Source organism: Struthio camelus, chromosome 2 (assembly GCF_040807025.1).
Source record: "Struthio camelus isolate bStrCam1 chromosome 2, bStrCam1.hap1, whole genome shotgun sequence".
Lineage (NCBI taxonomy): Eukaryota > Metazoa > Chordata > Aves > Struthioniformes > Struthionidae > Struthio > Struthio camelus.
The window spans coordinates 146,366,994-146,377,596 of NC_090943.1; the positions used below are offsets into that span (position 1 = coordinate 146,366,994).

Here is a 10,603-nt window from a genome sequence, read left to right on the forward strand (position 1 = left end):
ACACACGTATTTCCTTGTCGGCCTTGTATACAGCAGCGCTTGCTTCTATCTTCCAGTGTGATTTGTTTCTGTAATTTTAACGATTCATTTTTGAAGCAGACAATTACCTGTTTTAACCACCCTCAACAAAAAACCAACACAGAGGTTTACAAGTGCGCCGAGCTACCCAGGAAGCCCTCAGAAACATTCTTCTGCTTTCTCGAAAGCCTGATAACACCGTGTACAGACTTGCAAAGCAAAGCGCCCGCGCTGGTGACTAATGTTGTAACCTCCCCTGAAGAAAAAGACTGGTTTTGTGTGATCTGCTGTACTTCGCAAACCTGCCTTTCTTCATACTCACCAGTGTAAATATGGCATAATTTAACTAAAATCAGTGGTTATACCAGTGACAAACTGGGGTGTAGTAAGATTTGATTCAAGCCCACAGGGGTGAATATGCAGTTGTTGACAATTGTACATACCACAAGCCATTGCCTTGGCTTTCAAAAAGACAGGGAAGCCTGGAAGGTATGTACTGTATCTTTACCAGCTGAAGTCTGCCCTTTGAAATACCCCTTCTGATCCTATTAATTAGCATTTCTCTACATTTTTATAGCTCCGAGTGTGCCCATCCTTCCTTCAGGACTCGTTATGAAGGGGTATGTGAAGGGGAATGACTTTGCAGTGGAAGGAAACTGATGGGATGATGAATGGAGCAGACGGCTCCTTCCATGAGCGGGGAGGAAGAAAGGGAAGGGAGAGGTGACGGGAAGCGATCAGCCACAGGCTGCATGCTTCTGAGAAACCTTGGGAGTCCCTTGTTTTTGTTCAACCTTATTTCATAGAGGTATTTAGTTGCTTTACGTTTCACACAGACTTACAAGAACACTCTGGCCAATCAGTACCGCAACACCCAGAAATGGTCTAGCTCTCAGTTCGCAGCTTTGTTTGCTGTCGCACAGATTGGTATTAATGCTGCTAAGGTGTCTGCATCATCTGTTGAATCCTAGCTGCATGGCACATACGGTTCAGAGTCAAATCTTGAGCACCTTGCCTTAAATCTGAAGTTAAAAGCTTTGGTTTTTTTCCCCCCCCCCCTATATCTGATATAATCTACTTGAAACAGATGTACTCAACTCAGGAAATTTCTAATATTTTATATTGCTTGATGAAAGCACTTCCAAAAATACACCTGTGTGTGTTGCAGTGTTTGCTAGAGGCACACTGGTAAATGGGTACTCTGTGACCTTTCAGTCTGCATGAAGACTGTAATGAATCATCAATAAAGCTAATAATGTACTCAGTTTAATCTAATACTATAGCACAATGGCTGCACCCAGTGCCTGCAGCACAGGAATATACAAAAGTAAGTAATTTTACACCAGTGAAGTCAGCTGCAGTTGAACCTCTCCAAGTAATGAAAGTTAGCTAAAGTGGTGAAAACAATCACTGGAGATTACCCAGGGGCTGACTTTTAAACAGCTGCGCCAGCCTTAGTGTCAGTTTAAAGAAAGTAGAACTAATATACATCTGTTGTATCCCAAGCAGCCCCTAAGAGAGATACAACATCTACATATAAAACTGAACTATATGGAAGCATATCTCAGACATGCACTGTTGCTTCCTAAGTCTTGCAGAGCAAGCTGTATGTTTACTCACTGCGTTTGCAGAGCAAACAGACAGTGTGGGCCAAAAGTAATTATAGACCTGAAGCCAGCCCCTTCACCGATAGGTACTGTTATAGTTTTTCAACAGAGTTGCACAGTTACGGGCCAGCTGAAGCTCTGATCCACTTGCTCCCTGAAACAGCAAGCTATGCATTGTCTTTTAATTCAAATCAGACTGTTACATTCCAGCTTCCTATGCACTTAAATAGTATTCACGGACAGACAGCCCCTCATCAGGTATCATAGCCTATCCAAGTGGAAAAATTCAGCAGAACTCATTCCTCGGACCACAGAACCAAATTTAACCCACGTTTATGTTCCTCTGTGGATCACCACAGTCTGAGACATTCACAAAAGCATTTGCTGCTGCCTCATTAGCAGCAATGTTGCAGTCATTGCCTCTTTAGATACTGTGGTGTTAACTACAGCATAAGAAGCAGGACAGGACAAGACAGGCAAGGCAAGCAAGACAAAGCAAGGAAAGGACAGGGACTGGCTTGTGCTTCTGAGGCCATCAAGCCCCACCGATTCTTTTCATAAATGTTTCCAGCTCAAAGATTAGCACTATGTTACCCATCCGCCAGGTGCTGGCGGGCAGCAGCAATGACCGGGCTGAATCTAAGGGGTCATCACGGACACATCAGCTCAAGCCCCCACCCAGAACTTGAGGAAAAACATCTTTTTCCTTTCTGAATACCCAGTGTGTCACACACACAAAAGAAAATCAAACAAATGGACTTGACCAAACAGGGCTTTTCTGGGAGGAACTGAACAGCAGAGTAAGCTCCCAAAAGACAAGCAGTGATCTCCCAGATGCAGGTGAATAAGGGTTTGCCTCTTGGTGGAGGCCTGCAAGGCCAGCTGGCCGCTAGCCTTGCGTCGGGTGGGCTGAGCAGGGAGCTGCTGCCACCCTGGCAGAGCGGAGAGGTTCTTCTGCAGGTGCCTCCTCAGCCCCCTGCAAACTGCTGCACTCTGACTGCAATTTGCCGGTGTGCAGGGAGAGCAGCGTATCCCCAGCCTGGGAGGAAGGCCTGCTAAACAGTCTCTCACTTGCTTTCCTTGTGCGTAATTTCTTTACCTCTAGCTGAGAAGCTACAGCAGCAGATTGCGTTACTGCTCACCTTACTCACCTGGGCTTGGTTTGCCCACTGCTATCACAGCAAAAGGATGCATTTTGCATTAGGTCATGACACAGCTACTCTTCTTCCTTAGGCTGCCAGGAATAGGTCAAGGCAGAAGGTGGTGGGCTGGAGCCAGGCATCAGGTCCTAGCGAGGCCAACAGCACCTGGGAACGTTTACCACCTTATGGAGCCAGGCTCCTACACCGTGTTTAGGAGCAACTCCAAGGAAGCAACAGAGCTCAGCGGAAAAAGTAGTCACAAGACAGATAAAAACATTAGCAGAGAGGGAAAAACACCAGAAGAAGAAGGAGTACTGTAACCAACTGAAATAACAGTGAATATCGGAAAATTGATATTAATCTAGGAGATAGCTTGTCAGAGCTGAGCAACAGGGCTTCGGCAGAATTCCCCCAGTTTTGCCACCTTTTGGTTAAAGCTTTAAGGCTAATCTAGTTTATTGTATTTATTTTAAGAACCTTGTCCAGCTGGGCCATGGATGAGTTTTAAAGAGGAAGTTCACTGTGTCAATGAACAGGGGTGTGAGTTTTGCCAAAAACATAACTCTGCTGGCAGTTTGTTGAATTTTATAGTGATAGTCATTTCAGATGGCTATTTTGAGCATTCTGCTGGAAATCTCATCACAGGGAGCACTTGTTTAAAGAAAGATTCTTACAACCATTGAATATGGCTTTTTAATAGGGAAACTTTCTATAAAGTCACCATTTTGTCTCTGAATATGTCAGAAATTCCTGTCAGCTACTTTCCTCCCTGTTTAGAGCTCTATAATGATAACAGCAATAATAGTAGATCATGGACAATTATGAAAAGTCCTAGCCAATTGAGTCCTATCCAAAACGACAGGACTCGCTCTGACTACTGTCCCTGCTGTCCACAATTCCCTTCATCAGTTGACTGTTGTTAATGCCGCTTCTGTTCCTGCGCTTATTTTCTTGCCATTAGCCTGGCTTTCTTCAGCATCTCTTTAGCTTTGCTTAGAAGAGATTAAAAAAAAGGGGGGGAGGGAGGGAGAAAAAAGACCCAACTGTTTGAGATAATTTTTCTTGTTGGTTAGAGTGTCTGTCTCTTCAGAGAGACCAATTACTGTTCTCATCATCTCTCTGGACCTAATCTAAATATGAATAAAATATCAAATCCTTCCTAAAATTGTTCTTTGTTCTTCTTACCGCACTGAAATTAACTTTTTGACATGATGCCAGGCAGAACTTCAACACAAAATGCATGATTCCTCCCCCTTCCCTATTTGCATACTGAAGTGCTGCTCCATGTGTCACTGGGCACTGTTACTGTAAGGCTGACACCCCCCAAAATCCTGACAGTCTTGTTTAACAATGCAGAATTGTCTCAGAAGTATTTGGTTGTTTAGGTATCTGGATCATTACACATCATTCATGAACAGATTCTTTCTTTGATCTAACCACACTTTTTATTGGCTTACAGAAAGAAGCTTGTAATAAGCATTGTACCTGTCACAGAAAGATGTAGAAAATCTTGTACATGGGAATATTTGCAAGGTTCTTGCTCATTCCTGGCTAATTATGGTCATTTCCACATGTAATTAGCCAAACTGCTCTTGCAATCAATGTAATTGTGCTAAGTTGTTTAAAAATCAGCCTCATTAGGTTTTGCCTAGTAAAATGTACTGTTTTTCAAAAACTAAGATTTGATCTTATGTTAGCTGCCAACAAGACTTTAAAAGTAAATAGATTTTTCTTTGTCTTCGTCCTCTCTTTCCTGTGTGCCTGTGTGTGTTCTTCTACCTTCATTACAGCTTAACTGTAGCCATAAAATTGTCCATTGCCTCCTGGAAAAAGCTATTATGTGTGTCTGTTGGTTACCGCACGGTTCTCTTTCATTTTCAAAACTGTAACATCTCTAGCCTTTAGGGTTTTGGAATCAAATGAACATTTTAAAATGTGAACTGAATACTGAGTGCCGAGGTAACGCTAGGCTGAGCCTGCAGTGGGCTGGAAGAGCAGCGCTGGGAAATAGGAACAGTCGCACGGTACCCGGGGCTCGTCGCTGACTACTGCTGCAACCGTACAAGCACGCTTTGGAGGAAGAGCACGACATGCCAGAAGCGTGCTCCCTCGCAGCAGGGGATCGCTTTCCATTGCCACCTTCCGAGGATATAACGCGCCAACTATCACCGTCTGAGCCCAGCACCTGGGCCTGGCCGCCCACCTCGCTGCTCCATTCCCTTCCATGCCCTGGCTCTGTGCGGTCATTCGCAAGGAGAAACCAGAGTTGCAGTAGGGTGCTCCGAGTGCCTTTGACTGCCATTTCACCCACCTGCCCACACTGCTAGCCAGCTTTTGGGGCAGCATCAGACGTATCTGCTGCCCCTTCCGCAGCGCGTTCAGCCGCTCGGACGCCCGCCGCAATGGGAGAGGCGCTATTGCAGCTGGCCAGCAGCGTAGCAGCGCTGGGCTACTCCAGGAGGTGATGATCATCCAAAGCGTAGCGGTAAGCGTGGCACTGAGTGTGAACATCCACTGAGATGTCTCCGACACCCTCTGTCCGCAGGATACTTTTTTGCACCGTTTGCTTTTGCAATAAGTTATTTGCTCGTCAGTAGTAGGTACTAGGTTATCTCCCTTCTCTGTTTTATCTTAACCAAATTAAATCATTTGTTGTCCTAAAGACAAGCCAAGATTAGGATTTGTTCTAGAGAGGAGAGCACAAAACAGGAGAGAAAGAGACAGGAAAAATTTCATGAAATAGGAGCCTTGCGTCTGGGTCCTGATTTGGCAGCTCCGGTGGAGGCCGGCGCAGAGGTGGCCCAGCCTGCGGCTCTCAGCCCAGAGCCTGGTCCCGCAGGTGCGAGGGCAGCACTTGACCCAAGCGTGCTTCTGAAAACAAAAAACAATCCTAAGCACAGCTATAAATGATTTTTCTCTTATCCGACGATCTGTTATTTTCCATGCTTCCCTTTGATTGTAAAGGAGGTTATTCTGGAGTCATCTGTAACAGCTGCACTGAAAAATACCTCAGTCATGTGGTTTTCAGCAACCCAGACAAAAAAACACAGTTCTTTAAATAAAGATAGATGTATTCTTGTGACATTTCCATACAATTGCAATTTTCAAGGGAGCCAAACACTCATTATTACACAGACTGTTCTTTAGAGGCCAAACCCAGGTCTTTACTCAGAGAAAATTCCCATTTGGCTTGGCTCATTCACATAGCTTAGAGGTTTGTTTGAATTCTGTATTGACTGAAAAAAAAAAAACAAACTTGACCAGACAAGTAATTAGATTAAGAGTAAGGCTACATTAAAAAGTCCTGCATTAGCAGAGAAATGGCCCTGCCCCAGGAGCTACGCATCTTATCCTACATGCAGTTCCTATGGACCTAGATTTAGAGGAAAAGTGCTGCAAAAATGTATTACAACTGCAGGGAGGAAGATGACGATAAGGAAAGGCCCTGAAGTGGTTAATCAAAGCAAGACTTAAAACACAATTTAGCTGTCCAACTTTGTCACATGGTAGATCACAATTTAACGAAGAGCCTGTCTTGCAGACTCTGTCTCCCTTCCCTCTCAGGATTGTGGAGATCATTCTTCCTCCAGTTCACATTCACATAATACCCCTGGGGCAGTCATATTCATTATTTCTGTGGAACACCGTTTTTCCCCTGCCTTTATTAGACCTTAGCAGCTGGAAAAGATGCAGAGCCAGTAGCATGTGATCAGTCAAGTCTATAGGGACCACCAGGCAGCTCTCCATATACCACAGTTGGAAATTTCTAGACAGATTGAAAAAAAACTAGTCTCACTCTCTGCGCACTGATATTGAGACACTATGTTTAGTTGTGCCAGGAAGGAAATTTAGTGGAGTATCATACGGATTAATTCTTTTTTTTTTAATACTTCTATTAATGATTTAAAGGCAGGAGCAAACCACAGAAAAACGAAAGCTCATAGCATGCGGTATTTCCAAACCTGTACCGAAGTCTTGGCCTTTTGGATAAGATGTTAGTAAGCATGAATATTCATTTGAAAAACAAGAAGGGACAGGAAGAACCTGCAAAACATCAAGGGAAATAGTCTCATTAAATTTTTTGTCAGCCCTGTCAAGACTAGAAGGGACGCAAGAGCCGGGGAAGTGACCCAAACTGCGGAGAACTGGAGGTGCATGGCAGTGCTCTGCTCTGGCTAGCTCCGGCTAAGTCATTTGGAATAGCTCCATGCTTTTCCCAAAGGTGGAAAGTAAATTCCATCAGCGCTCTCCTCCAAGCCTGTTTGTGCACATGCAAGAGGGAAAGGAGAGTCTTCCTTCCACACTTATTTTCAGACTGTCTTTCATTCACCTAGCTCTAGAGAATGGCAGTAGGTCCAGACATGTATCAAATGATTAGTTTATTAACTGATGCAAAAACACATCATTGATACATCCTAACGTGAAGAGGTCCTTAGGCAATAGGTTTGGCCTCAAGGTTTCACTCGCTCCTGTTCAAAATGGCTTTTCATGTCTCCCTGCCACAACGTTCCATATGTGAATTATCATGAATATTTATTTGACATTTGATATAGAAATGCCTTATATTCCGTTAGTGCCCATTCTAATCTCTAGAAATATAATATTTATATATTAGGGATTGCTCTTCTTGCAGTTAAGCTAGCTCAACAAATTTAGTTGCTCAACTGGTTTAAACTCAGCTAGATTTGCAGCTTAGAACTTCTGTTTTCTCCAAAACAGGGCATACTTTAGCAAAGTTCCACTTGCCTTTAATTTCCCCTTTTCTATAGCTAAAATATATTTTCTCTAGGCATTTTGCTTAAGTTGATTTCTCAGCTGAATGCAGCAGTTTGTCATCTTCTCCAGAATTCAGCAATACTTCCGAGATGGCCAGAACCAACAACATCATTGCTGCTGTGTTTTATATATATATATAATGTGTGTGTGTGTATAAACAGAACAGTAGGTCTTGCAATGAAAATATATATTCAAATTACAGGTTTACTGGCATCACTACTTCATACTGTGCTAAAATAATCTCCTGCAGTCTATATTCAGAGTTTCTATTTATGCATCCTATATTTTGCTTAGCAGTAAGGAAAAAAGCAAGCAGGCCATTATGGGCTGAGTGCTATGAGGATGTTAACACACTCTTCTCTGGGCTCTTCCTAACCTACCGGTATTGAGGGTGGTTCTTGCTTTTAGCAACATGCTTAGAATTATTCTTTTCTGGCTTCAGTCCAGGGAGTATGGGCCTGGACTCGGGAATGCGATGAACACAAGAGCAGATGTTCCCTGAGTAATATTCTGTCCCCTATTTTTAAATCACTCACTCCCTTGAAGCCCTGGCTGTAACCAAAGGGATGGAAAACCTCTTATTGTTGGTTTATTCACTGCTGAGCGGTCATAACACTCGTCTCCAAGGCTGGCTTTGAGCACCTCTACGGCTGAAAAGGCAGAGCCAGTGGGTCTGGGTGCCCATGACAGCTGCATCCTCCTCATGCCAGCCCCTCATTCCCCACATGAAGGAGACACAAATGGTTTTTTGGGGAGCCCTAACTCCTTTGTAAGCTTTATAGCTCTGCCGGGCTCCTTTGGGAAAAGTGACCCTGAAAAGGGTAATAATGACCGTTCAGTATGGTGCAAAGACTTGTGGTCACGTTCTTCCTCCTTCTGCTTACTGTAGCCCTCCTCTAGTCCTGATATGTGTTAACCTCATAAGGGGCGCTTGACTGTAGTGTCCCTGACACAGCTCTGGCACTGCACAAACATTGAATTAAGGCTTCCTATGCAATAAAGAGGAATAAAAGCTAACCAACTGGCTAGCTCACATCTTTGCACTGCAAGAAATCCTTGCAAAGAGCCCTCACCACTTTCCTCCAGTTGTCTGTTGTGATCTGGCTAGCAAAATTGTCCAGCTGTTGAAAAAGGCATTTAAGATCTTATTAATGGGATGAGAGTTTATTTGCAAATTAAACTATGTAAGCGATCATCACTGACTGTTTACAGCACTTTACTTTCAAGTAAGAATGTTTATTATACCAAATAATTCCACAAGAATCACTACCTGGATTTTTAGTAATGCTTTGAAGGAAGAAAGAAGGGAACATTTGAAATCTTTTCTGTTATTTGACTATTCTGAGGGCAGAATGCACTTTACCTAAACTTAGATGTGGTCTATAGATGGTCTAAGCTCATAATCTGTGCCTTCTCTGTACTGAAAGCACAAAGACAGACACAGAAGGTGATTCAGACAACTTTTTTATACACAACCAGTTGACATGAAGCTACGATATGCCATGGGAAAATGGCACACCTTGAGTATATGATAGAGTACTTACCTTAACCTTTGATTTCATTGTCAGAATATAAACTATTTTCAGTATCCCCAGTCTTCAGAACAGTATGTTACATTCTTCCAGTCCTACTTCCAGGTGTGCAGGCCCCAGGCGTTTTGTCTCACTGTGGTAGAAAAGAAAAAAGAGTCTCCATGCATTCCTGTTACTAGCTAGTAAGAACTCAGCTCGTGAGCTGGAGACTTCCTGCATTTTTTCCTTTTTCGTCAACAAAACTAAAATAAACAAGCATCCTGCCATACCTTAGACTTACTTTTGGGGTTAGGGAGGTGTTTCACTGGTGCAGACTGTAGTCTCATAAACTGCTAAGGATGTCATTGGGTTTTAACATCTAGCAGCAAACAGGTATAAATTGCAAACCAGAAAGTGATCACATCAGAGCAGTGGAGAATTGCAAGCAATGAGAAGATGCAGTCCCAATACATGTAAAATCCTGTAAGAAGAAGAAATAAAAAAATACAGAAAAGAAATGGGAGATGGCAAGGAATCCAAAGAATGCGTAAAATAAGTATTCTGTCATTCTGTCTTCCTGTTAGGCAATGATGTTTTTTCATGTAACCAAGCAATACAGTTGTCACGAGGCAGGTGGAGAATCAGAAACAGGAGTGTGTCATGAGATCTCTGCTGTCAAGCTGTAATTCAGCACTATGAAAAGGATTCAAATTGATGGCATTGGAGTATCTGTCATTATGACTGAGGTAATTACTCCATTGAGGCCTGTCTCTAGGAATGGGCAATCTGAGAGGCTTCAGAGGAATTGTTCTGCCATGCAGACTGCATGCACACATGGAAGGGTAAATTCTTCTCCTGCCTTCAGTTCCCAGATTGTATCATTTGCTCATTCTTTTCTTCACACCTGTAGTTATGTGAATTTCTTATCAATCATAAACAGCTCTAGCTTTTGGTAAACGTCAGCTAAGCATCTGGGTGTAGTAGAGAATTCTAGTCACTGATCATGCCAGATCCTACACTGTGGTGAGCTGGGGTGATCTAAAGCTTAAGACGCTCACTCCTGGCGCTGCAGAAAAACCCCTGCATGAACAGAAACCTGTGTTGCTAGTTACTCTTACCGGGAATAATTTTGTATTGAAACCCATCATCCTAGCCTTGTTTAAACTCAGTCAGCATTCCTAGCTGAAGTGAAAGACAGAACAGTTAAGCAGCAATAGCAAGAGTACGATCTTAAGATCACAACTGACTCCCTTACTGTGAGCATCGTAGCTGCAGCAGCACAGAGCATTTTCAGCCTGGGCTGCTGGTGAGCTCTTGTTCTTCACTGGGCTCTCTGGTTGCACTGCCAGCTGAACCCATTTAGACCTAGCCCAGATGCATCTACATACCCTGCATTACAGATAAACCCCACAACAGCATCAGCGAGTGGGCTCACTGAGCAGTATGGTTGCCCTTCTGCTGCTTCAAATAGAAACTTGGACTATCTCAGCGGTTAACCTTTATCAAAACAAGAAACAAAACAAACAAAAAAAAGCACTGAACAAGTTTC

General features: G+C 43.3%; 1 long non-coding RNA gene across 1 annotated transcript; it reads right to left on the bottom strand.

The window, feature by feature from the left end:
• Positions 1-4,196: 4,196 nt before the first annotated feature.
• Positions 4,197-9,577, bottom strand: LOC138066064 (uncharacterized). The gene is made up of 4 exons (XR_011139263.1): positions 9,356-9,577; positions 9,088-9,208; positions 6,730-6,811; positions 4,197-5,638 (listed from the first exon to the last, which is right to left on the bottom strand). It is a non-coding gene; the product is annotated as an uncharacterized lncRNA (long non-coding RNA).
• Between the last annotated feature and the right edge of the window lie 1,026 nt (positions 9,578-10,603).